General features: G+C 44.2%; 1 protein-coding gene across 6 annotated transcripts in view; it reads left to right on the forward strand.

The window, feature by feature from the left end:
* The window catches only part of ROR2 (receptor tyrosine kinase like orphan receptor 2), a 222,325-nt gene that overhangs the window by 54,149 nt on the left and 140,896 nt on the right, over positions 1–27,280 (forward strand). For 2 of the 6 annotated variants that reach the window (XM_063650264.1, XM_063650263.1), the window contains exon 1: positions 8,768–8,883. The exons of the other annotated variants lie outside the window; for them this stretch is intronic. The gene's annotated coding sequence lies outside the window, so the exon portion shown is untranslated. Of the gene's footprint in view, positions 1–8,767; positions 8,884–27,280 lie in introns of those variants that run through there. 6 annotated transcript variants of the gene reach the window in all.

Raw genomic sequence — 27,280 nt, forward strand, 5'->3', positions numbered from 1 at the left:
CCTGAATTACCAACTAAGAGTAGAGTCATTTTTAAAAATAGATTTATGTATTTCTTTTTTCTTTTTTGAGACAGAGTCTCGCTCAGCCACCCAGGCTGGAGTGCAGTGGTGGATCTCGGCTCACTGCAACCGCTGTCTTTCATGTTCAAGCGAATTCTCCCGTGTCAGCCTCCCGAGTAGCTGGGATTACAGGCATCTGCCATCATGCCCGCCTAAATTTTGTATTTTAGTAGAGATGGGGTTTCACCACGTTGGCCAGGCTGGTCTTGAACTCCTGACCTCAAGTGATTCTCCCGTTTTGGCCTCCTAAAGTGCTGGGATTACAGGTGTGAGCCACCATGCCCGGCCCCTGTGCTGGCTTTAAAGGTGAGAGGCCCGGGGCCGGGAATGTGGGCAGCCTCCAGGAGCCGAGAGGGGCTGCAGCCCACACCCAGCAAGGAAACAGGGATGCAGTCCTGCAACCAAAAGGAACGGAATATGGACAACAACCTGAACGAACCTGCAAAAGATTCTTTCCCTGGGCCTCTAGAAAGGAACACAGCTAGGGCTGGGCGCGGTAGCTCACACCTGTAATCCCCGCACTTTGGGAGGCCGAGGCAGGTGGATCACCAGAGGTCAGGAGTTCGAGACCATCCTGGCCAACATGGTGAAACCCCGTCTCTACTAAAAATACAAAAATTAGCCGGGAGTGGTGTTGGGTGCCTGTAATCCGAGCTACTCAGGAGGCTGAGGCAGGAGATTGCTTGAACCTGGGAGGCGGAGGTTGCAGTGAGCAGAGGTTGCAGTGAGATTGTGCCACTGCACTCCAGCCTGGGCGACAAGTGAGACTCCGTCTCAAAAGAAAAAAAAAAAAAGAAAGGAACACAGCCTTGCTGACACCTTGATTTTTAGCTGTGTAAGAGCTGGGAACCCAGCCATGCTCTTCTTAGACTTCTGATCTACAGAACCGTAACCTAATACATAGTTGGTGTTTAGAAAAGCTGCTAAGTTTGAGGCAATTTGTTATGTAACAGTAGAAAACTAAAATATCGAACTACAGATGCCCTCTGAACACTTGAAAATACAGATGGAAAAGTCCTGCATAGAATTTAGCAAATAAGCCCTGGTACTGTGTTAAAAGAACAGCAGCAATTCTGGGATGGTTCAGCATTAAAAAAATCCACATGAGGGCATTTTAATTTTAGAGGGAAAAATCATCTCAGTGGATGCTATAAATGCTTGTGCTAAATGTCAGCATTCTTTGCTGACATTAGCAAAATAGGCCTAGTTAACTCCATAAAAGGATTCTTTCAAAGACCTTCAGTGAATATTCCATTTCAAGGTAAAACACAGGACAAGATACAGATTTCTGCTGTCACCGTTACTGTCCAGTGCTGCTCTGGTCATCCCAGCCAATATGATAATTAGAAAAGATAAGAGCAAGCTGTCACTATTTGTAGGTAATAAGCTGGAAAATTCAAGGGAATCAACTGACAACTATTGAAACTTAAGGAGAGCAAGGTGGCCACATGTTAATTAACATAGAAAACCCATTAGCTTCTGGATGCATTGCTAGGGGCCTCTTTGAACCAAAAACCATAAAACACTTAGGAATAAGTTTAATAAGGAGTACAGCATCTATAAGTTTAATAAGGAGTGCAGCGTCTATGAGAAGAAAACCATAACACTTACTTATATTTGTTGTTAATCAAAATCCCAAAAGGTATGAGAAGTCTTCTTAGTGAATATCAAAGAAAAAAAAATGAAGAAAAAGCTTTACAGGAGAAGATTCCTGCCTCCTTATGTGGAACTCGTTCATTCCACAGTTAGCGTTTCCCTGCTTGAGGCTGACAGTGGCTCCCTGGCCCCTGTGCCTGGGTCGGTACCCAAGGTGGGTCCTTGCTGGTCCTGCTGGTGTCTCCATCGGTGGCCCTTTGGGCTGCTCTCTGGTTCTGGATTTTCTCTTCAGACTTTCTTCCAGAAAGTGAGGGAAAGAGGTTGCCATTTTCTAAGAAAAGAGCAATCCATCCTAAGAACACCTCTGACCCTCACTGGGCTCTTACCACTGACTTGGCTGAAGCCATTAACTCCCCTGCACTGGGGCCCAGTCAGTGTGGGAGAAAAAGCCCTGGAGACTTTTTGCCTGTTCTGGTTGGCTCAGCCAGGAGCTTTGGCTACAGGAATGGTAACCCCCTCCCCGCTAATATTACACCCACTGTTCTTATGGGCCGAAGCCAGGATTATTCTGGAGCTTTTTCCTGTGCAGAGTGTGTCTCCTGTGTGGATCAGCCATAAAACAATATCATTTCTCCCTCTGAAGGCTCCTCAAGGAGGCGGGGTGCACAAATGTAGATTATAAAGCTTAGTGCTAAGTTTTTGGACTTCAAGAAATTCCTGAGTCAGCCTTTCCAAAGCCAGGTCCTTGGCCCAGTTTTAGGGAGTTATTGTGTTGTGTGCAGAGAGTTTTGGCGTCTGATGTTGGCTTCGGCATTTGTCATGAGCCCACTGCTTCAGATGGAAGGGACCGCAGTGGTCTTCCGGCCCGCCCTGTAGGTGTGGGCAGCTATGCAGCCTGTACAGAGTGAGGGGGTCTGTCCAGGTCCACACACAGCGGGTCAGCAGCTCTAGGTCTCGAGTCGCCTGGCAACAGAAACGGAGACGCCGAGGCACCCCCCAACCACATCTAGCGTGCAGTATGTCTAGTGTGCGTGGACATACCTTCTCAGTGTCCTATTGGGGCGCTTTCATGGTATAGATTTGAGACAGGCACCTTCACAGTGTGTCCACCTGAGGGTGTGATCTGCCCAGTAGCCCAGCGTTGTGTGCCTGGGGCCCTGGGACTCCTGGCTCCTCTGTCCTTGCCCCTGTCCTCGCTCAGGGCTTGGGAGTGGGTCCCACACTGAACAGCTTCAGCTTTGCAGGCAGCGGTTGCTCCTTCCTTGGTACCAGGTGTTCCCACTCTCAGGAAGTGTCCCGGGACTGTGGAATCCTCTTACTGGTCTCACTGGAAAGTAAGATTTAGTATTTTATTGGCTAGGCATGGGGGAATGAAGCTCCAGTTCTCTATTTTATTACACGGTCTGTCTTCCAAATGAGGTTATTCTGTGATCATTTGTTTGTCCAAGAAGTTGTTCAGAGTCAGTTAGAAAGCAAAGAAAAAATGGGAGAGCCATAAACATGAAAAAAATGGAAGAAGAACCTCACCAACCTGCTTCGTGGACAGCCTGTCACACTAGAGTGGGCTTTGGCAGCAGAGAGGAGTGAGTAAAGAAAGGACATTACCTCCTGTGCAGGACACAGCCAGCCAGAGGTCTCTGAGCATCGCCAGCTCCTTTCCAGTCTTGCCAGTGATTTCCTCCTGCTCGTTTTGTCCAGTTGCCCCTTGTTTCTTGTTAATGCACACGGACACATGTTTTATTCTGCCATTTCTGAGCAAGTGGCGTGGCCTCGATCAGCCTCTGAGAGCAGAGTTGGAAGAGAATGCATGGGCAGGGAGGCAGAAGCGTTGATTACAGCTTCAATCGCATCCCAGCCTGGCTTCACTTGTTTCTGGGTAGGACAGAGACATTAAGCCAGGAAGGAGTTTTAGGAGTGTCTTCCAGTAGTGGCTAGAGATCTAGGATGAAACAGTGTCTTCATTGAGTCTTGCAGGAGGGTATCAGCGTCCAGTGGAAGAGGAGGTTGTGATTCTTACCCAGGTGTGTTCCTGCATCTGCGTCCTCTAATCTGGCACTATTTGCTTCCCATTGAGCAGTGGTGTTTGTAGTCCATTGTTTGTACCTTTAAGTCTTTAAACCCATGTTCAGCTATGCTCTAAATAAATGGATCTCAAAAATATAAACAGGCAGTTCACTAGGAGGAAACCTTCCAAACACTCATGAACCTGGGAAACACAGTTAAAATCACAAGGCAGTAACATCAAATTCACAAAAGTCTAGAAAAAGCGTTGATGCCATCAAATTTACAAAAATATAGAAATCTGACAATACCAAGTGTTGGCAAAAATGTGTTATGGAGGCCGGGCGTGGTGGCTCACGCTTATAATCCCAGCACTTTGGGGCCGAGGCGGGCAGATCACGAGGTCAGGAGTTTGAGACCAGCCTGACCAACATGGCAAAACCCCGTCTCTACTAAAAATACAAAAATTAGCTGGGAGTGGTGGCTCGTGCCTGTAATCCCAGCTACGCAGGAGGCTGAGGCAGGAGAATTGCTTCAACCCGGGAGGCAGAGGTTGCAGTGAGCCGTGATGGCACCACTGCACTCCAGCCTGGGCAACAGTGAGACTCCATCTCAAAAAAAAAAAAAGAAAGAAAAAGTGTTATGGAGAGAAGAAACTGCTGGAGGGCGTGGAATTGGTACAGCCCGTTATACCTACATTATTGGGCAATTTAGCAATTACTGGAAAAGCTGAATCATGCTTTTCCTACTCAGTGCAATTCCATTCCCAGGCATAGGTCAGAGAACCCCTCAGATAAGGGCGCAAGGAAACCATAACGGGAATGTTCATAACAGCTTTGGAATTTGCAAAAACTGCAAGTAACCCAAATGTTCACCGACAGAACAGTGGGAGAAAACTTGTGATATATTTATTGACTGGAGCCACATGTTCAAACATAGATAGATCTCACAGCTTAGCGTTGAGCAGGAAATACAAGTTGTAGGAGGCTTGATATTTATGTAAAGGTTAAACCTATGCAAGGAAATCTTGCGTACTGCTTTGGGATACATACTGTAGGGAAGTACTATATTAATATAAACTCAGGATTGTGGGTGCCATTGGAGGGGGGATTGAGAAAAGAGCCTTTCATTTGGCCTGGTGTGTTCATTCACTTTTTTGAAATGCATCTGAAATATTACATACCAAATTAAAATACTGTATTTCCAAACCTATAAAACCGATGGCAACTTTCAAATAATTGGATGTTAGAAATGGAACTCTCAAAAGATTTCCTCCTCCCCACAAATGTACCCTTTGCCTAGGATGGGAGGCTGTCACCTGGAGTAGCAACCCAAGGCCCTCGACCGCAGGGGTCCTGGCAAGCCTTGCCTTTGTGCATCTGCTCTGGGAGCCAGAGAAGTTGAAAGCGGCCTCACTCGAGATTTTTGAAGAGGTTGAATTTCCCGACAGTCCTGGATAAAAGAAACGGCAGGAAGTCTGACTGTCAGGGGGAGCCCCTTCTGGGTCTGTATTTATATATCCCTAGGAATCCTCTCCTGCGGGCTCTTAAATGGTAAGTAGTGGGTTCGTGACCCGTGGTGAGAAGAAAGATGCCCCAGCAGGTAACGTTATCTTTTCCTTTCATCTGTGACTCTCCCTGCTGCAGGCAAAGCACCCCTGAGTCCTGCAATTACTGCCTTCCCACCCCCAAGCTGAAAAACCTGATTTTCTTCAGAAGAGAAACCTCATCCCGGGAGCGGAATTTGGTTTGTATTTCCCGAGTAGAGGCGGTGTGGTCAGGGATCGCTTAACCCTCCGGAGCAGCCCGGGCTGGGGGTTGAGGGGAAGGGCGGGGCGGGGGGATGGTGGTCCCGGGTTCCGTCGTGAGGGCAGGAAGAGGCTGTGACTCTGGCGGAGGGGCTGCTGCGGCGTGCGTGGGTGCACAGTGCGTGGTGTAAGCGGAGACCCTGGTGTAGACAGATCGCGGTGTGGGGAGGAAGCAAGTGGGTGTGCGGAGGCCGTGGTGTAGACAGACGCCGACGTCTACCGGCCCACGCTGTCGGTCCAGTTCTGTCTAGCTCTGCACCCTGGAAATGGCGAGGGGAGCGGGAGAATGATGGCCCTGGTGGGCCCCCCCTGGCTCCAACAATCTGGGCTGCTCACATGGCCTCGTCTCCTGCTCCTCTAAATGTGAAGCCCCTTTAAGATGGCATCTTTATGTCTCAAGAAGATAAATGCGCCTTTTAAAAAGTAACCATGGCCGGGGGCGGTAGCTCATGCCTGTAATCCCAGCACTTTGGGGAGGCTGAGGCGGGTGGATCAGTTGAGGTCAGGAGTTCGAGACGAGCCTGACCAACATGGTGAAATCCCGTCTCTACTAAAAATACAAAATTAGCAGGACGTAGTGGTGCACGCCTGTAATCCCAGCTACTCGGGAGAGGCTGAGGCAGGAACATCGCTTGAACCCCAGAAGCGGAGGTTGCAGTGAGCTGAGATCGCGACATTGCACTCCAGCCTGGGCAAGAAGAGTGAAATTCTGTCTCAAAAAAAAAAAAAAAGGAACCATATTGCTACTTAAAAAGGCATTTCCTAATATAAAATATTCACAGTTCACATTTTCCTGTTTATTTCATGAGTTTTGTTTTATTTTCTGTGTTATTCAACAGGATTTAGATAAGACCTAGGTATTTTGATTAGTTGATTTGATTTAAATGCATCACAATGGTCATGTGGGAGAAAAATCAGAACCCTGGGGCAGGGCTTTTGTAGATCACTTTTAGGGTTCCCTGTTGTTTCTATTTGGAATTACATTTTGGCGGGGACCAGCATCTTTCCAGATCTCGGTCTCACCCAGGCATTTGGCCTCTCCTTCCCTTAGGTCCCATGTCATAGCCACCCTGGTGAAGGCCCCGGCGGGAGCCACACGCTGCTCAGTCCTGGGGAATCCCAAACCCCTCCACTCTGTGCAAGGAATGGAGATAATGGGCTGAGAATTAGGTTTTATTAAAAGCAAAGCCCTTGAAGGATGGTTATTCCTGCCTCGAGATCCCACAGTAGGGCCTTTGGAGTGATAGACACCCCCATCTCCCTCCATACTCTGCCCTACCCCAACCCCTACCCCCACCCTTACCCCCACCCCACCCCACCCCCACCCCACCCCCACCCCACCCCCACCCCACCCCCACCCCAAAGCTTCAACAAAGGCTTTTTTTTTTTTTTATTTAAAGTTTTCCGGTGCCCTTTGCTCTTTGTTTGCCTTCCCGCTTTGTTCTCTGGCCAGCTGCAGGCCACACTGCCATTTGGAAAGGAGTTTCCTTGGGTTTGATTGACAAATGGGAGATAATTGGGATGCAGAGGCTCATGCCTTCCAGAGAATATTTTGGAGAAAGGTGGGAACTAGAGAGAGCTGCTGGCTTTGCAATGTTGGGTTCTGAGAACTACCAGGGGTGGGGTTCGTGAGCACACACGGGCTTGTTAGCTCTTTAAGTTCACGAGGCTTTAAGTTCTTGAGGCTTTGTAAGCTTGCAGTGATAACACAGAAAATACCAAGTTAAGGCAATAAAATGGTCTCCCCAACCAACTGATCACTTCCCAGCACAGGAAGTTGATGACTTAATTTAGAAAATATGATTTTAAAAATTGGCCTCAAAACGTTTTTGGACTCAGTTCTGTGCATGTTAATATGTATCCAGATTATATCCTGACATTCATTTAGAAAAAAAGACTAAAAAATTTTGCCAAACTGGAAATGGAGACGTGTTATGATCTGTGGATGGGAAGAGTCTTGAATGTGTATGACAGCCCGCAGGATGTGTTAGCTCCGGTTCCAGCCAAAAATCCAAGAGAGTAATGAGTTTGTCAGATATCGTCAGATCAGGGAGAAGATTTAGATAGATAAAACCCTTCAGCATTAATATTCTGGCAATATTAAAAACTATCTTAGAAAACCAGGCCTGGGGATTGGGGAATGGAGAATACAGAATTTCTGTACCTAGAAGGCCCCCCTCAAGCCTTTTTTTTTTTTTTTTAAAGGTAATCAAAGATAAGTGGAGAGTAAGTAATGCTTTTTGTAGGCCAATTAGACAAGTCATGCCTGAAGCCTCCCCCCACCCCCCATGACTCCTGGAGGAGACTGAGACTCCCTGTCACAGGGGTACCCACCAACACACATCCCTGCTGGTTGAGTTCTGAAATGCTTATCTGAACGGCCTTGGCTGGTCTGGTGCTGCCTGTGTTTATTTGGATGTATTTCAGCAGAAGCCGTCACACAGACAGGAGAGGCGGGTTTTATGAGATGGTGTTGAATGAGGGACAGGTCAAACTGAAACCTGATTGACAGATGATCAGATTGGTGAAACCAGAGAGAAAAGAAAGGGATTAGTACTCAAGTACCTTGACTTCAGAAGTACAGAGCTTCCCTTTGGTGACTCCTTCAGCTCCATCTTTGTTGAGTGAGCTTTGGTTCTAGCTCCTTGGTAGGATGGTGAGTGTGCTTTCTCTCTGGGTTTCTTTTGTGTACTTGTCTCAGTGGCCATAATGTGGCACTGCATTGGTGTGAACTCCCCTGAGATTTTACCTCCAGATGCAACTCATGCTAGATAGGGGCCCTGGGTAGGGGGCTGAGAAGGGGGTTCCGAGGCCACCAGGACCTTGGAAGGGGAAGGGATTTTGGTGGTGATTTAAGCACTGGCAAGGGCTCTGTTGGAAATGATTCACTAACTTCCTGCAAGGACACTTCAGAAGTGTGATGGGCAGTAGTACAGTGGGTGGGGTGTGTTTCTTGTTTGGAGTGAGAGAGGATTCTGGTGCGTAGGTGTCTCATTCCAAGGCCTCTTGTCCATCAAATTGTGTTGGGCAGCACTGTCCAATAGAATTTTCTACAATGATAGAAATGTTCTATATTTGTCTTGTCCAAATCAGTAGCCTGCAGCCACATGTCCCTATTGAGCACTGGAAATGTGATTAGTGTGAATGAAGAACTGCATTTCTGATCTTACTACTTGCTTTTAATTAATTTAAATGTAAAGAGCCCCATGTGGCTAGTGGCTACTATATTGGACAGTGCTGTTACAGAGCTCCAGCTATCACTTTAATAATTTTATATCATCCATACAAAACAGTGAAGAAAATGTGAGTGGGAAACATGAAGAGTGATGAAATGAACAAGTTGAGTGACTCCCACCCTGTTGAAGAGATTGAACTTCATCCCCAGTTCCTGTGAAGCTTTCTGGATCTCATCTTCCAAGGTAGTGATGGCCCTCTGTTTTGTGTTAATAATTCCTGTACTTTGTAGTTTTGCCATATAGGACAGGCCAAGTATCCTTTAGTCTGAAATGCTTGGAACAGAAGTGTTTCAGATTTGGGTTTTGTACCATACATACAGGTTATGCATCTCTAATCCAAAAATCCGAAATCTGAAGTACTCCAGTGAGCATTTCCTTGGAGCATCATGTTGGCACTCAAAGTGTTTCAGACTTTGGAACATTTCAGAGTTCTTGTTTTCAGATTAGAAATATTCAACCTGTATTATATATCTCTATTAGTTTTCTGGGACTGCCATAACGAAGTCCCACAGGCTGGGCTGCTGAAACAACAGGCATTTACTTTCTCCCAGTTCTGGAGGCTGGAAGTCCCAGATCAGGTGTCAGCAGGGGTGACTTCTCCTGCCTCTCTCCTTGGCTGACAGATGGCGCCTTTCTGTCTCTGTTTTCACATGGGCACCTCTCTGTGTCTGAGTCCTCATCTGCTCTTCTTATGACACCTGTCTTCGTGGATTAGGGTCCACCCTAATGACTTCATTTTAACTTAATTACTCCTTTAAAAACCTTATCCCCAAATACAGTCATATTTTGAGGTCCTGGGGTTAGGACTTTAAGATAGAATTTTGGAGAGACACAATTCGGTTCATAACAATCCATAAACAGCAGATTGCTTAGTTTTGCCTGTTTTTGACCTTTTGATAAGTGGAAGCATGTTGTATATATTTTTTCATTCAGCATTTTCATTGCTTCTTCATGGTCAATTGGAGACCACTTTCCAGCTCTCGTGGGGAGTGGATTGTCTTGGTCATGGGCTAGTTCTTTTTTTTTTTTTTTTTGAGACAGAGTCTCACATTGTCACCTGGGCTGGAGTGCAATGGCATGATCTAGGTTCACTGCAACCTCCGCCTCCTGGGTTCAAGTGATTCTCCTGCCTCAGCCTCCCTAGTAGCTGGGATTACAGGCACCCGCCACCATGCCTGGCTAATTTTTTGTATTTTTAGTAGAGACAGCGTTTCACTATGTTGGCCAGGCTTGTCTCAAACTCCTGACCTCATGATCCACCCGCCTCAGCCTCCCAAAGTGTTAGAATTACAGGCATGAGCCACCGTGCCCGGCTGGTCATAGGCTAGTTCTATAGACTGAGCTGTGAGCTCTGGGTTCTCGTTCAAGGTCGAAAGGACAGGAACCAAACTGTCCTAATTGTAGGCTCCTCAGGCTTCTCCCTGTACGTGACAAGGAGAGGTGGCTCCTGTGTGGAACCCTACACTTCATTTGCCCAGCTAGATAGATACCCGTACTGCTGCCCAGCCTGAGGGCCTCGCCTGCCCTCCTACTCCTTCAGTAGAACTTTCTTTCAAGCCCTCAAAATTCAGATGCCTCAATGCTTTTCCTCGAATTTCTCCCCTCATCCTTCTTCATCTCAGGAGGTTCTTCGCCCCTGTCGGGCTTTTCTCTACAAACCCTCTCTCCATGTGATAATTCCCCTGGTCTTGTTTTGTCTTTGCTAATCACCTTCACTAATGAGGCTTGATAGCTCAGGGGTGCTCCTCCTCCCTAATTTTTTCACCTCATGATAAAATTAATACATGTATGTCAGTATTTAGAAGAAAAATAGTATAAATAAGAAAACAAAAATTATTTGTAACTATACTGCTGGAGATAACTCACCATCAAAAAAGGAGTACAAATAGTAAGTCTTCACTTAACAGCATTGATAGGCTCTTGGAAACTGCGACTGCAAGTGAAATGACATACTGTATAACAAAAGTGATTTTACCATACACTAACAGATATAAACAAGAGTTAAGTTCTTGCGGCATACAGTATGTCATTTCATTTGAAGTTGGAGTTTCTAAGAACCTTATCAATGATGTCAAGTGAGGACATAGGACTCATTGTACTTGCATTTAACACATTTGTGATTATACTGACATGGTTTAATTTCATAAACATGTTTTTCTTGTTACCTGCTTGGTCTTTTTATAGTAATCAATTTTAATGGTTGCATATTATCTAGTCAAGTGCCATTTCCTGCAACAGATCAAACACTCCACTCGTTTTCAATATATAGGATTTTTTCAGTTTTTCCAAGTTATATTTGTGAAGTTCAGAACTTACTGGAAAGTTGCAAGTAGAGTATATGGAGGTTCCTTGTCCCCCCTCTAGCCATCTGAAAGTAAGCGGCTGGCAAGATGTCCCATTACCCCCAAAATGCTTTAATGTGTATTTTCTACAAATAAGGACGTTCTTTTACATAATCCTAATACAACCATCATGAAAATCACAAAATTATGATTTTGTGATGCATGACCACCATCAGACCCCAATCTGGACAGTTGCAACAGCAGTCCCAGTAATGTCCCTTTGAGCAGCAGGATTCACTGCAGGGTCATTTGGCTCTGTGCTTCTGGAGTCTCCTCCAGTCTGGAATATTCCCCAGCCTGCCCTTGACCTTCATGACCTTGACATTTGTGAAGAGTGCAGGCCGGTTATTTTGTAGGAAATCCCACAACTTCTGTTTATCAGGCTTTGTATGTGGGCAGGCCCACTGCAGAAACAATCTTGTATAAATCCTTTTCATTGCTGTTTTTGAATGGCGCACAGCTTCACTTTGTCCCCTAACTGATGAGATTGACTGGCTGAGGTGGCATCTGTTAGGCCTTCCCTTTCAAATTAATCAGCATTTGGTATTTGGTGGGGAGGTTCTTGGAAACCATCAACCTCATCAGGCTCTCACTGTATTCATGGGTTTACTTGTATTAGTATGCTCATAGCACTCCTGTTTTATCCAGTGGGTTATAATCCTGCCTTGGCAATATCTGTTGCTGATGCACCTACAAATGCTTTAAATATATTTTATTACGGCATTAGTTTGCTAGGACTGCTGTAACAATGCACCACAGACTTAAGGGCTTATACAATGGAAATTTATTTCATCCTAGTTCTGGAGGCCGGAAGTCTGAGGTCCAGGTTTCAGCAGGGCTAGTTTCTCCTCTGGCCTCTCTCCTTGGCTTGCAGATGGTGTCTTCACCCTGTGTCTTACATGGTCATCCCACTGTGTGTGTCCTTTTTTTTTCTTCTTATAAGGACACAAGTCATACTGCATTAGGGCCCACCCTAATGACTTTATTTTAGCTTAATTACTTCTTCAAAGGTTCTGTCTCCAAATGCAGTCACATTCTGAGCTATGGGAGGTTACGGCTTCAACATACGAATTTTGGAGGTCACAGTTCAGCCCATAATAATTAGGAACTGTGCTTTATATTGTATTAACATCTGTTGACTTCTACTGTGATGAAAAACTTAGTACTGACCTCCTTAACATTTCTGAGAATCTTCTCAGAAAAAGTGAGTGCAAGCAGAGGCAAAAAGCTCTGATTTTAAGCAAAGATAGGCACATGGAAGGAGTTGGAACTAGACTTTCTGCAATTCTTGTCTAAGTTAATAGGACTGTCTAGATACATGATGAGGTGTTCACTTAGTCTGCTGCACCCAGACTTCGGTTAGACCCTGGGCTTTTCCTGGGATTTGTTTCTTGGTGGGCATATCTTGATGTTGCGTGACTTAAGATATAGAAGGAATAGAGTGGGCTCTTCCAAGGCCCAGCTGACCTCCTGCTCAGATACCTGCATAAGTGCATGAGTGTATATCAAAAGTGTTGAAGGGTTTATGAATTATTTAAAGAAAGCTGAAGTTATTGCCTCTGCAGTGGGGGACATGGGTGGCTGGGGAAAAAGAGTAGAAGAAAGTCTTTTCACTCTTGTGACTTTTGAATTTTGTTTCATGTGTCCACACACACACACACCCCCCCACACACCCACACCCACCCCCACTCCGAAAATAAATAAAAGATAACTTTGGAAAAAGGAAGTAGAGAAGAAAAAGGGATCAGCATTCTCTCTTACTGCTTGTCCTCTGTCTTTAACATTATAAGGACATCATCACTTTCCCTGAACCTCCAAGGCCCTACCAAGGTGGAGGTCTTCCTGGGCCAGGCCCTTGGTGTGGTGCAGTGGCCCAGTCTGTTCCGATTCCTCATCTCCCTTCCTGGAAATGGAGCCCTAGGTCCGTTTGGTGATGCACCCATTAAGAGATCTTTTTCCCGTGTTTGACCAATTCCTGTGGCTTTTGGGAGCAATGTTTTTTGGATTTGTCTTTGTTTTTTTGTTTGTTTGTTTGTTTTGTTTTGTTTTGTTTTTTCTTTTTTTGAGATGGAGTCTCGCTCTGTCGCCCAGGCTGGAGTGCTGCAGTGGTGTGATCTCGGCTTACTGCAAGCTCCGCCTCCCGGGTTCACGCCATTCTCCTGCCTCAGCCTCCCGAGTAGCCGGGACTACAGGCGCCTGTCACCACGCCCGGCTAATTTTTTGTATTTTTAGTAGAGACAGGGTTTCACCGTGTTAGCCAGGATGGTCTCAATCTCCTGACCTCGTGATCTGCCCGTCTCGGCCTCCCAAAGTGCTGGGATTACAGGCATGAGCCGCTGTGCCCGGCCCCCGTCTTCGTTTCTTAAAGTGCAGCTTTTCTGTAATGAGTTTCTTGTTGGGAGATTCTGGAAGTGTAGTTGGGTTTTAATTTTGGTCTGTAAGGAGTAAGGGCTCTTTCCGCTGAGTGTGCTTCTCAGAGAATGATGGGCTATGGTTTGGCTTCAGCCTCCAAGTGGCTTTCCAAAGAGGTGAATTGGACCAATTTGAGCTCAGCCAGGTGCTGGATGTGCAAGAGGAGAGCTTCTGGGATTATTGACAATGAATAAACCCAGACTCTGTCCTTAGGAAACTACATTTTATAATAAGAGTCCAAGAAATGAATAACTTGGGAGATGCTCTCAGGTGGGTTTGCATGAAACACCATGAGGACCTAGAGAAAAAACCTACTTCTGCCAGGCAAGGCTGGGAAGTCTTTGCAGAAGAAGAGTCTGGCCTCAGGAGCTGACCATGAGGGGTGAATCATCTTCACCAGGTGGAGAAGAAGGGCCATGGAGGTGCGAAGGAGCCCAGGACCCTGAAGCCCAGGAAAGGGAGGGTGCAACTGTGATCTGTTGAGGCAGAATTCTTTCATTCTTACCTGCCTCCTGCCATTTCCCTTGCCCCACGTCAGTGTGCAGATTAAATGAATTTAATGAATGTATCCCATCTAAGGGCTGCTCTAGGGTGTTTTTTTTCCCAGCAATGAAAGGATTTCTCAGCTGCTATAAATATTCCATTTGCTGGAGAAAGCCAGAGCCAGTACTGGGTCCCTGTGAAGTTCTAAACACTCTGGAAATCTTGTTAAAGCTGGAGGCTTACATAAATTATGGGGTCCTCATCCTTAAAGCCTTTCTTTGTTAGCCTCCTTTTGATGAGAAAATAATTGATTATCTTTGGGGAAAAGAATACCTTGAGTTATTTATAACCCTTCTCCCTGGGGAGCTCTGGAACTGTTTGCAAATGTAATCTAATTATAAGCCTGACACTCTCCCACCCAGGTTGGGGCAGGTATTATTACCCCGTGGTACTTCCTTCTCCTGTTTTAGCATAAATCTCAACCTGGGAAATGAAGTGGCTTGCATAAGTGTAATTTAATCTGTCAATAGGCATAGCAGGAATAGCTGCTATGTAATGAACTCCAGTTATAAAATGGTTTGATAATGTCATTGGTGATGGTTCTTCATTAGAGGCTTAGTGAGAATTGACTCTTAGGAGTGATTGTAATTGTTGTCTGGCAACACCTAATATGTCTCCTAAATATTCAGTATTTTGGGTACGTTTAGATCACTAATTTTCCCTGTATAGGTATCTGTCTTCTTTTCCTGAACACCGTAGTAGTTATCTGATCTTCTTCATCCTCTTCTGGTCGCAAGACCCCTTACTGGGGAGGTCATCCTGTGTCTTTCTGTCTCCGTCCACTTAGATTGGGCACATGACTTATGGATAGCCATGTGCCCCCGACAGGCTGATCTGAAGCATTCCTGGAACTTCTTGATCACCTTCTTTCAGGAAGTATGGATGAAACCTTGCGTGTATGGTGGTGAGTGAGGTTGGAAAGAGAGTAGAGAGGGATGGGAAGAGGAGACACAAATGTAGGAAGCTGCGTTTAAAGGGTAAGTTTTCTGAGTCCTTGTAATTTCCACCTGCACATGCTTGATAGTTTGGGTATCATTCTCAGTTGCATGTCATGTTCTTTGGAATGTCACCCCACAGTCTTCCCAGCACCTCATGCTGCCTTCTGAGCGGTTCACTGCCACTTGAAGCCTCATTCCTTTTCTAGTGACTTGTTTTTGCTTGGAGAGGTTTTGGGATCTTCTGTGTACCCTGGGGTTCATTATGATGTGTTAAATGTGCATGTCTTTTGTTCGTTCTCAGTTGTGGCTTGGCCCTTTTCGTATGGACACTTAAGTCCTTCAGCTTGGTGATGCTCTTCGTGTCCTTTTAGAAAATATTCCTCTCCCACTTTTTTTCTGTTCTGTCTTTCTGAAGCTCCTCTTTACTTCTTTCTTCTCCTTGCTGTGGAATTTCAGCTTTATCTTTCAATCCTACAGTTGAATTTTCCTTTTAATGTTGGAATCCTATTTTGATTTCAGTACCTTCTTTTCTATGTTTTTATCGCATTCTGGTGATATTTTAAGAAGGCAATACCTTCTCTAATGTCTCTGGAACTTCATTTTCTTTCTTTTGGCTCTTGAATCATCTTTGTTTCCTCTGGAGTGATTTGTTTTCTTATCTTGGCACCTCTTTTTCATATCGGGAGCTTTCTGCAGATGTCTGGTTATTCTTGGTTAATTCTTGGTTCAAGCAATAGCTCACAATTGGAGAGTTTGCATGCGTGGATGGTGAACTTCATTTCACATTTGGCATCGGGGACTGGCTATTTTACCAGGGACCCTGGGTACCAAGATATACAAGTCCATTCCTGAGGCCTTCACTTTCATTTCACTTGTTTTTTTTTGGAGACAGAGAGTCTGGCTCTGCTGCCCATGCTGGAGTGCAGTGGTGCTATCTTGGCTCGCTGCAACCTCCGCCTGCTGGGTTCAAGTGATTCTCCTGCCTCAGTCTCTCGAGTAGCTGGGATTACAGGCGCCTGCACACCTGGCTAATTTTTGCATTTTTAGTAGAGATGAGGTTTCACCATGTTGGCCAAGCTGGCCTCGAATTCCTGACCTCAAGTGATCTACCTGCCTTGGCCTCCCAAAGTGCTGGGGTTCCAGGTGGGAGCCACTGCGCCTGGCCTCATTTTAATTTTAATGACAAACACACTTTTTTTTTTTTTTGCCCCCTGCAGGGATTAGGAGAAAGGTAGAAATGCCTGAGTGCCAGGTCTGCTCCGAGCTCAGTTGAGATAGGAGTTGGCCATTTGGGTTTCCATGTGTCCATCTATACATTCACACTCAATCTCATTGTTTGTTACCCCACCTTGCTTTCTGATGAACCTGGTGTTTCCAGGTTCTGAGTCTTCCTGTGGCTGAGGGAGCCACTTGGACCCCCCTTATAAAGCTGCTTTATCTTTGAGTGGCACTCCCCATGCAAAGATCGTCCGTGTGCTAGCTTCCCTGGCTTGCTGTGCTATGTGTTGGTTGACTTGCTTTCTTCTGTACATTTCTGGAGCTCTCTCAACTCCAGAGAATGTCTCTGAAAACTTCATTTTTTTCTTTTGGCTCTTGAATCATCTTTGTTTCCTCTGGAGCGATTTGTTTTCTTATCTTAGCACTTCTTGTGACCTTCCTCGTGTTCTCTGTATGGCTGTGGGTTTCTTACTTTGTTTCATTCTTATCATTTTGTGGGACTTTTAGAAAGGAAAATAAAGCATGGTCAATCCAGCATTGTTCACTGGGGGGATCGTAATTTGAGAAGTACTGCAATAGACCTTTTGCTCTTTTCTGATGACTCTTAAAATGAGAAAATCAAACAATTAGTTCCTTTAGGGCACTTGGACATTCTTTTCAAAGCGTCTACATTTCCACAACTTTGTCGAGTGGAATCAGAGAAATACTGGCATTTCTACAATACTCCCTATTACCAGATGTTTGTTACTTTTGATTTAGTCAAATTCTTGTTCATTTAAACCATTGTTCTTCACAAAAATGTGAAAGCACTTGCAGGATATCTCTAGGCATTTCATTCACGGAATTACATGTTGAAGTTACAGTAGAAGTTTGCTCACTCTGTGATCCTGGGACCGTTAATTGGTTGGCATAACTCAAAATGTCTTCTAAAGTTGGAGAAAATGTAATAAAATGATCCACCCATATGTTAAACATTCTGTTCCATTTAGATCATGTAAGTGTCTGTTAATTTACCAATTTTCTGAGGTAGGCCAAGGCTTTTTGGTGAGAATCAGCTGATAGAGGAGTTCTCAGTTGTCTTTCCTTTTTTTTTTTGAGACGGAGTTTCGCTCTTGTTGCCCAGGCTGGAGTGCAGTGGCGATCTCAGCTCACTGCAACCTCCACCTCTGGGGTTCAAGCGATTCTCCTGCCTCAGCCTCCCAAGTAGCTGGGATTACAGGCATTCGCCACCATGCCCGGCTAATTTTGTATTTTTAGTGGGGACAGGGTTTGTCCATATTGGTCAGGCTCGTCTCAAACTCGGGACCTCAGAGAGGCCCACCTCGGCCTCTCTGTGCTGGGATTGCAGGCGTGAGCCACCACGCCCGGCCCAGTTGTCTTCCTTGCTTATAGTACGGATTTTTCAGTTTTGGTTTCTTTAGAAGTCATATGACAACAGGAAGAAATCTGTGAAGCAGGCTGAGGTCAGATGTTTACGATATTTTCCTAGCCATTTTCTGTTTTATCGCCTAGCCTTCTTTCGAACACGGATTTTTTTTCATTGTATGGAGGCTTTTCAAAGCCAACTTAGTTTTCCTAGATAAAACTTTTTAATGTTTATAGTTCCTCATCAATTAAATACTTAATTACATAATTTAATGACTAGAATAAGTGCAGCTGGCCTAAGCAGGTTTGTGAGCAGCTGTGGTTGAGTCCTGGGACACGTGTGCCACTTTCACGAGGCAGAAATGAGGAGTGAGTGTGCAGAGCCTCCTGAAGCAGTGCAGGTGGCCAAGTGGCCGCCACAGAGCACCTTTTGCTGGGGTAATCCTGCTCTGAAGCAGATTGGGTTTCATGTCAGTGGAGTGGAAATGAAGGGTCTTTTCTCTTCCCCTAAGTGGGGTGATTCCTTGAGGCCCTGTCTGGGAGGGAGGCTTCGTCAGCCCCCTTCCAGGTGGATGCGATCACTTTCCCATGCCCTGACTTGATTTTCTGTGGGCAGAGGCCAAATTACAGGCTGTAAGTGTTCATCAGAGCAAAAGAAGCCCAACTCCCCCAACCAATTCAATAGGACCCCAGACAGAAAGCCTTTAATGTGCTCTCTTAGTGCCCTCCTTTTAAAATTTATCTCTGAGGAGAAGCGAAAGTTAATTTGTCAAAGGTAATTTACAGCCTGAATATTCAGGGGAGGAAAAGATTCCCCTGAAGGCATCTCTTGATGGAAGAATCTGGATGTAGAACACGGCTTCGGACTCTGGGATTCAGCTGCTCAGCGCTGGATAAATTACAGTGCTGTCAACACAGCTATATATATTACTGGGCTGGGTACAGTGTGTTCCTGTGGAGGTGGTATGTACATCTGCCGTGGCTCAAATGCACTTCAGATGTCTGTGGGATTGCAACAAAGAAGGCCCTGTGACACTTTTTGTTCCCATTGGTGGCTTTTTCTTTTCTTTCTTTTTTGAGATGGAGTCTTGCTGTGTCACCCAGGCTGGAGTGCAGTGGCACGATCTTGGCTCACTGCAACCTCTCCCTCCTGGGTTCAAGCAATTCTCCTGTCTCAGCCTAACGAGTAGCTGGGAATGTAGGCGCCCACCACACGCCTGGCTAATTTTTCTATTTTTAGTAGAGATGGGGTTTTACCCTGTTGGCCAGGCTGATGTGGAACTCTTGACCTCAGGTGATCCACCCGCCTCAGCCTCCCAAAGTGCTGGTGCTGGGATTACAGGCGTGAGCCACCACGCCCAGCCCCACTGGTGGCTTTTTAATGCTCTTGCTAGAGAGAGCTTCCAGTGGGCTAGAGAGAGCGGGACATGGGCCAGATGCACACAGGCAGTGGTAGATGAGTCGATGTACAGTTTTATGTAAGTGCAAGAATGACAGGAGAGGGTGAAAACCAACGTTGACACTGTTTATCCAGAAAAGCAAGCCGGACCCACAGGGTCAGAGACTGTTCATGGAGCAAGCCTTAGCCCATATCTGTTGGAATCGAAAGTATGATGATGACGAAAATGATGACATAAAATAGTCATGTCTCCAAGAAGTTTAAGAATTTCAGAGAAACTGTACTTAGGTTCTTTTACAGAGTTAAAAATGTGAGTCATGCCATGGTTGAGGGGACACTTGGCCTGTGGACCTGCATGGGCCTGGTTCCTGGTTCCATAGATTTATGCAAAACACACCAGGGTGCCTTTACTTTTCCCCAGTGTGTAAGGGACCACAGCATCCAGGTCCCTCTCCATCCCCCAGAGGATGTTGGTACTTCGGCCATGAGCCATGCCTTCCTCATTTCTACTGAAGAGCTGCTAAGGGAGTTCTTACTCTGCATATTTCTGTATTTCCAGCTCAGCCTCTGTAATATAATAAAACGCACACCCTGTGTTTCAGCAGTCGGCAGTGCTGCTTCATAAGCAATGTGTAGTATAAGGAACACTTAATACAATGGCCTATAAACACACCAGCCCCAAGGTAGGACTTGGGAAATACTAGGGTGAAAGAAGAGGTAACTTATTAGTAGCCTCACAAAAATCTGTACAGGAAAAAAATAGAACAAATTCTGGCTGTGTGGTGTAAACACTGCCTGATTCCTCGTCAAGGTTTGGCAGTAAAGTGAGGAATAGTCACTGGATGTATTGGAAATCTTGGGGTTCATGGACATTTGTCAGGCTTCCCTTGGGTGGTGGTGCATCATTCACAGTTAAAACGACGAGATGCACCCCAGGACGAACGGTGCCAGCCTGAGAGTGTAACTCCGAGTGTTTACATGAGTGGCCGCAATCTGAAAACTTTCCTTTCGCCATAAACTCAGGTTACATCATACCAAGAGTGAGGAGTCTCTTTTATGCTGTTTTCCAGGAAAAGGGAGAAAAAACAAATGAGGGTGAATAAGTAATGTAAATTTCTTTATTATAATTATTTGTGGAGAAAATGAAATTCCTCCACAGATCTGTTTTTGTTATCTGTTGCTGTGTAACAAAACACTACTGTACAATTTAGAGGCTTAAATGGATAATGTGTTGTTACAGCACACAGTTCTGTGGGTTGACAGGGTCTTTCCTGGGGTCTCTTGTGTGGCTGTCGTCAGATGCTGGCTGCAGTAAGATGTTGGTGGGGGCTGCAGTCATCTGAAGGCTCAACTGGGCCAGACATTAAGATGGCACACTGACATGGCTGGTTGGTGGTGCTGTTGGGGGTTAGGGAGTCTCTCGACCCGAGAACCCATACGTGGCCTCTCCGGGTGGCTTGGCCTTCTCACAGCATGGTAGCTGGGTTCCAAAAAGGACTCTTTCAAGAGAGAGTGTGTTAAGGGCAGAAAGTGGAATTTGGCCACTTACAGGCTTCATTCAGAACCAGCACTCAAGGCCACTTTCTTTGCATACTAGGGGTCAAAGCAATCACAGGGCCCACTCTGATTCAGGAGAGTGGGGAAACAGACTCCAGCTGTTGTTGGGGGAGTGTCGGGGATACCATATGGAAGAGCGTGTGAGATGGAAGATACTGTTGTAGCCTTCTTTGGAAAATACAACCTGTCGCAAGATTTTAAAATGGAAATTGAATATACCATCCCTTTGTCACAGGCATATATATGTTTGTATTATTATAGGACATGAACACATTCTTACACTTCCAGGGTGATTAATTAATTAATTAATTCAGCCAACTTTTATCTAGCACATGCTGTGTGATATATTATGCCAATCCATGCCAAGATGAGGGAGAATGATAGAATGAGATAGTAAGAAACACAGATAGTGGTTTAGATAGAGGAAGACAAACACACACAGTGATATATATGGCAGACAGCTGCTCTACACATGGAAGGAGACCAACGTGTAAACAGAGAAAGTGAGACTCTTCAGAGGAGAGACAGCAGAGAAAGCTGCATGTTAGAGTTTTGAGGAACAGGATGGGACAGAACATCCCAAGCTGTCCTCAGCTCTAGAGAAGACCATGTTAAAATAACCAAGGGTTTCTTTGGTCAGGAGAGTCCCTAAACCTGGACATTTCTGCCTCTCTCTGGAAGGCGTTGCTTTAAAGAGTAATTTGATCTGTAGAACAATACTATTTTTAATGCTGGTATTAGCAGTTCTTTGCGTTTATGTTTTTACTTAATGTGAACTCTGTTAATAGCATTCCAGAAACTAAAGGAAGATCATGTGTTGAGTTTTCTTGACTCTCTGAATGTCACTAGAAAAGACTTACTCTAAAGTATTTTCCCCAGGTGTATAAAAATATTCTACACACTAGCTCAAGCTGTCCTGCAAAAATCAGTGCCATAGCTGTGGCTTGAGGCCATTTGCAGGCTATGTGAAATAATGCAGTCCAGATTTGTTGAAATATGAGGTTTTTTCTTTTTGACACCTGCATTTTCAACATTTAGTACTTTATTTGATATTAAAAATCTCCTTCTGATCTTGAGTTGCTTTCAACATCCTAGAAATGTTTCTTTCTTTTGTAAAAGTTATATGGGACATGTGCTAGGGAATTGAAAGGATAACAGTGTTTGTAAATAGATAGAGCCCTGAAAATAAGTGACTGGTGAATTAGACATTCATTTTTCTTTGTTAAGTGATAGATGTTGGGAGCCCTGGCTTTTTGGGCAGTTCCAGGGGAAGTTGCCATCAAGACCCGGTCTGGCTATCCTTGCCCAGCCAACTGGTTCCCTGATCCCGGTGTGTACCCTGCTGTTGCTCCGTACAAAGGAGTTTCCTTGGTTCTAAAATACAGGCTGTAGGCAGATGATGGTGTTCTAGTCTTTGGACAGTTGGGATCAGTCAAGAAAAACACAACATTTCATATTTCATGACTAAATGATCCAGGTATTGACTTAGATTGGGGGTCAGCAAACCTTTTCCAATAAATAATCAGATAGTAAATATTTTAGGCTTTTTGGGTCTTCAGCTCTGCCCCTGTGTCAAAGCAGGCAGAGATCATATGTAAACAATATGTCTTATTAAAACTGTTGTGGACATATAATTTTATGCATGCCTCAAAATCTTCTTTATTTGATGTTGTTTTCGACAATTTTAAAGTGTAAAGACTATTCTTGGTTCTCGGAACAGATGGTGGGCTGCCTTTGGCCCATGGATTGTAGGTTGCTCACTACTTCCCAATATCTTGCAGGAATAGACACACATTTTAACAGGATACTTGACTTAGGTAACTTTTATGAATGCTTTTTTTTTTTCTTCTTAAAAAAGTTTCTGAGGAAGATTTTTTAAAATTTTAGTTGTTAAGTTAATACACCGAAATAGATTTTTGTGATATGTAGTTCTATGAATTTTAACACAAGTATGGGTAGCTTTGTATAGCCACTGCTAAAATCGGGATATGGAGCAATTGCAGCTTCCTTGTGGTACCCCTTTAGAGTTGCCTTTACCTCCACCCATGAGCCTTGGCAACCACTGATCTTTTTTTCTGTCCCTGTAGTAGCTTTGTCTTTTTAAGAATGTCAATAGTGGAATCGTACAGTATTTAACTTTCTGAGCTAGACTTGTTTATTCACTCAGCATAATACCTTTGCCATTCACCCAAGTTGTTGCAGTTACCCATAGTTCATTCCCTTCTATTGCCGAGCAGTATTTCATTGTATAGGTGTTCACAGTTTGCTTATCCATTCACCTGTTCAAGGGCATTTGGGTTATTTCTAGTTTTTGCCAGTTATAAATAGAGCTGCTTTAATATGCCTGTACACAACTAGCCATGGTGGCTCATGCCTGTAATCCTGGTGACTTGAGAGGCTGAGGTGGAGGAGGATTGCTTGAGGCCAAGAGTTGAGACCAGCCTGGAATTTAGTGAGACTCTGTTTCCAGAACAATGTATAATAAATTCACTGGGTGTGGTGGCATGTGCCTGCAGTCCCAGCTACTCAGGAGTTTGAGGCTGAAGGATCACTTGAGCTCAGTAGTTCCAGGCTGCAGTGAGCTATGGTTGTGTCACTGCACTCCAGCCTGGGTGATAGGGCGAGACTGTGTCTCTAAAAAGGAAAAAAAAATATATATTCACGTGTAGGTTTTTGTGAGAGCATAGGTTTTCATCTCTCTATGGTGAATACCTAGGAGTGGGATTACTGGTGACATAAATGTATGATTAACTTTATAAGAAACAGCCAAACTGTTTTCCAGACTGCATTCCCAACATTGATGTGTGAGACTGCCACTTCATCATTTTTGTTCTTCTTTCATTCCTGGTGGTCCAAGTTCTCTTTCTGGTATTAATTCCCTTCTGCATGAAGCACTTCCTTCAGCACTTACTCCACTGCAAGTCTGCTGACAGTGAGTTCCATTAGCTTCCTTCATTTGAGAATGTCACCTTCATCCCTTAGTGATGTTTTCACTGGGTATAGAATTCTGGGTTGATAGTCTGTTTCTTTGAGCACTTTAAATCGTCTGTGCCACATCCTTCTGGCCTTCATTGTTTTTAACGAGAAATCTGCAGACTTTAAAATAGTTTTACCTCTATAAATAACGTGTTTTTCTCTGATTGCTTTTAAGATTTTTTCCATTTGTCTTTAATTTTCATCAGTTTGATTATTCTGTGTTTGGATGTAGATTTATTTGGGCTTATCTTTTTGGAGATTCACCAAATTTATTTTGTGAGTTTACATTTTTTTTTTGCCACATTTATAAAGTTCTTAGTCACTTCTTCACTCTTTTTTTGTTCTTCTTCTGGGAATCTGGGGATATAAATGTTGGACCATTTCATTTTGTCCCACAGAAATGATCTGTTTATTTCTTTTCAATTTTTTTTCTCTTTTGTTCACCTTCTATAATTTTTATTGACACTTCTCTGTCCTTATTCCCATTGATCCCTTTCATTGAGGTTTTTCTTCTAGTTATTATATGTTTTCCTTCTAAAATTTTCAGTTTTCTCTTTTTTATATTTTCTGGGTTTTTTTTGTTGAGACATTTTATCTTTCTGTTTGTTTCCAAAGTGCTTTACTTGTTGGCAATTTTTATAATAGTTGTATTGAAGTCTTTGTCAGATAATTCCAACATCTGTGACATCTTATTGCTAATGTCCGTTGATGGAGATTTTCCTGGTTCTTTGTATGTAGAGTAATGTTGGATTGCATCATGGAGATTTTGAATATTAGATTTTGGTGGTGAGACTCTACTCTGGGTGTTGTTCAGCCGTTGTGGGGAATGTTGATACTGTTTTATGGGCAGTCAGTCTGTTTGGGTTCAGGCTGCAAGTTCCGAACAGCCTTCCATGTTTGCAGTCCCAATGCCGGTTCTACTTTCAAAGCCTCTGTAGTGCTCTTGGATCTGTCCCACATGTGTGCCACACTTGGCCAGACTGGGACCGGGGTGTGTTCTGCTTTGCAGTTCTATTCTCAACATCTGCTTAGGGTCAGATCCACACACACACATAGCTCATGGGTGGTCTCAGGAACTTGTAAACAACTTTAAGGGGTTACTTTTCTGAGTTTTCCCTTCTCCATCATCTCCCTGGTATTTTCAAGTTCCTTAAAACACCCATTTCAGTCCTCTAGCCCAACATCTTGGGTTTTAGTTCCCTTGTTTGGCTGCATACTCACCTTGACTATGTCCACGTCTCAGAAAAACAGTTGAGGACACAGAGAGAAAAAACAGCAATGGAGTTTGACCACCTCTTGGGACCCCAGCTCCTCCAGTTGCAGAATTAAGTTATCTCTCAGGGTTTTAAGCTACTGCAGTTACATGTTGCCACCTCCACCATCACTGGATGGGGACTGGAGTGCAAGAGAATAAAGAAAGAAAGAAAATGAAAAAAGAACCATGTTTTCTGTGCTCTTTTAGTGGGGAAAGATGTATTTATCTTTACCCTGCTCCAGCAGAGCTGGAAGCCTTCTCTGGAAGCCCTCTTCTGTGCTGATGCCCTTGTATGAGTTTGGGACTGTGTTAAGTTCAAACCTGGAGATGCTAAGGAGTCCCTAAAGAAGTGCTCCCTTATTCGTTCCAGGTTTTATAGCTCCATTCATGGGAGATGTGGGCAGAATATGCCGACTGTATGTTTCTTGTCCAGAACCAGAACCCTCAAGATATTTTGATCAGAGTAATTTACAAATTTTATTTTCTATTTTGTTTTCAAGCACAATAGCACCAACCCTATCTTGAGGAGGATGTGCAGATTTCAGATGGTTTCAAAATCCTTTCCATTTTCTCCCCAAAATTAGGTTATTAAATTACTAGATTCTGTTGTCAGTTCTGCCCCAGAGAACTTTTGGGGAAAATGGAAATATTCTGTATCTGCGTATGGTAGCTGTTAGCCTTATGTGGCAATATTAAGCTCTTGAAATGTGGGATGGGCTAATGGAATTCTAAATCTTCTTTAATTTTAATTAATTTAAATTTTAAAATTTAAATTTTAGTAGCCCCATATGTCTGGTGGCTCCCTTACTGTTCAGTGCAGCAAGTTTATTCTGCTGTGGAAAGCACGCTTTAAAACATGCAGCTGGTACAAAAATTAGCTAAGCGTGGTGGCGCACCTGTAATCCCAGCTACACAGGAGGCTGAGGCAGGAAAATCACTCAAACCTGGGAGGCGGAGGTTGCAGTGAGCCAAGATCATGCCACTGCACTCCAGCCTGGGCGATAGAGACTCAGTCTCAAAAAAAAAAAAAAAAAAAAATACTGGGTGTGGTGGCTTATGCCTGTAATCCTAGCACTTTGGGAGGCCGAGGCGGGGGCAGATAATGAGATCAGAAGTTCGACACCAGCCTGACCAACATGGTGAAACCTTGTCTCTACTAAAAATATAAAAATTAGCCGGGTGTGGTGGTGCACGCCTGTAATCCCAGCTACTCAGGAGGCTGAGGCAGGAGAATCACTTGAACCCAAGAGGCGAAGGTTGAAGTGAGCCGAGATTGCGCCACTGCTCTCCAGCCTGGGTGACAGAGCGAGACTCCATCTTAAAAAACAAACAAAAAAACAAAACCCAAAAAACATGCAGCTGGCAGGCTTGGATTTGGGCAGAGGCAAGAATATCACTATTTCTTCTTTGGCTGTTTCACTGTAAATCATTTTCACTGTGTTGCCACTATTGTACCACACACCTGGCTGGAGTAATTTGATTTAGGTAATTCAGAAAGTGTCATTTATTCAATATGTGTAGCTAAATTTGGATAACATCCCATGTTAGAGTCATATATCCTCTGGAGCAGTTTAAAGAAAATACCTTTTGTATTCTATTTTTTGGAGGTGGGGCCCTGTTGAACATCACTGGCAATGCTGACTGAGCTCTTCCCTTCTTTCAGAAGTCACCTTAGGCAGGTTGATGTGGCCCCCAAATAAGCCACCTTGTTTTCACTTCACTTCCTTACCCCCATGCCTCCAACCAAAAATTAAAGTAGGACTTAATCCATAGTCTTGTAGTATTTCATTTAAAATAAATGGCCTTGGGCCCATATTTTGAAAATGAAATATTGTCATGGCCCTTTTTAAAGGAATGCCAAAGAACTGATCTGTAAAATGGTATCTCTTCCTTGCTTAGAATAAGGTATTTACCTAACTGCTTTTGATTACTTGGTGTGCTTTTAAAAATGAAATGACTTGTCTCCCTTCCCTATGTTGACTTCTACAAAGCCAGTGTTTTGGTATTCTAATTTCTCTAGAGGAGGAAAACTAATGATACTAAAGTCATGTTGTTTTTCACATACATTAAAGAAAACCAAAACGTGGTTTCACGGTTGGGTCATTTGATTCCTTGAGTGTCTCTAATCTGGAGACTGTTTTCTTAAGCAGAGTCCCAGAGTAGGAGAGGCGTCACTGTAACCGAGTGAAGAGCGCTGGTTGGAAGTGTGTAACCTGCCAGCTGATGGGCTTAAGAACAGCAAGTGCCTTCATGTGGTTTCTTTCTTTGTTGTCCTGTGAAAGAACTCGTGCAGATCCCTTAAGCTCTTTATTGCTGTGTAGAATTACTATATTTGAAAAGTATACTGGAAAAAAAAACTTTTAGCCTTAGCTTTCACACTGAGGATTTTGTAGATTACAGAGAACTCTACTGAAGACTTTGCTGTTGAGGTGAGCATTTTGCAAAGTATAAAACTTCCTGGCTAAGGGGAGTACTGTGGCCATTTAAACTTCCCACTTGAAGAAGCCCGTCTGCTAAAGTGATGTGACAGCACTTTATCTTCTGATCATCCCCCTTTCCCTTCAGAGAGAGGGAA

The sequence above is a fragment of the Pongo pygmaeus genome, chromosome 13, assembly GCF_028885625.2.
Source record: "Pongo pygmaeus isolate AG05252 chromosome 13, NHGRI_mPonPyg2-v2.0_pri, whole genome shotgun sequence".
In the NCBI taxonomy this organism is placed as follows: Eukaryota; Metazoa; Chordata; class Mammalia; order Primates; family Hominidae; genus Pongo; species Pongo pygmaeus.